Source organism: Egretta garzetta, unplaced genomic scaffold (genome assembly GCF_000687185.1).
Source record: "Egretta garzetta isolate BGI_Z169 unplaced genomic scaffold, ASM68718v1 scaffold407, whole genome shotgun sequence".
NCBI lineage: Eukaryota > Metazoa > Chordata > Aves > Pelecaniformes > Ardeidae > Egretta > Egretta garzetta.
Window position 1 is genome coordinate 100905 of NW_009260183.1, and position 552 is coordinate 101456.

Here is a 552-nt window from a genome sequence, read left to right on the forward strand (position 1 = left end):
GGTTGGGTCCCTTCTCCCTTCTTCAATTGGTTCTCCCGGGGGCGCTTCCACTGTCACTGATGGGCTTGGCCTTGGCCAGCAGCGGGCACGGGGAAGCTTCTGGCAGCTTCTCACAGAAGCCACCCCTGCAGCCCCCCCACTCCCAAGACCTTGCCACAGAAACCCAATACAGGGCTGCGTTGCGGACAGGGGAAAAAAATGTAAATAAAGGGGAAACAGCTCAAAGAAATGCGATAATTGGGGCTGCCTGTGATCCAGCGGCATGTGATGAGCTGTATACAGCCTCCCTGGTGGTCTAGTGGTTAGGATTCGGCGCTCTCACCGCCGCGGCCCGGGTTCGATTCCCGGTCAGGGAAGAGTCATTTTCCCTTCTTTTTGGAGGGAAAAAGGCTTATCTATTATAACCGCCTCCCTCCTAGAAACATTCCCCACCTTCCCCTCTTGCCTCGGCAGGGTGACCCCCTCCAACCGAAGGCAGAAGCCGGGCATCCCCAAAGGTGCTCAGCACCTTGCAGCAGCCTGGCCTCGCCTCTTTTATTTATTCTTTTACGG

The 552-nt window shown here is 56.5% G+C and overlaps 1 non-coding gene across 1 annotated transcript; it reads left to right on the plus strand.

Annotated features, from left to right (window-relative positions):
- The first annotated feature begins 284 nt into the window (after positions 1-284).
- Positions 285-356, plus strand: TRNAE-CUC. The gene has a single exon. It is a non-coding gene; the product is annotated as a tRNA-Glu (tRNA).
- The last annotated feature ends 196 nt before the right edge of the window (positions 357-552 follow it).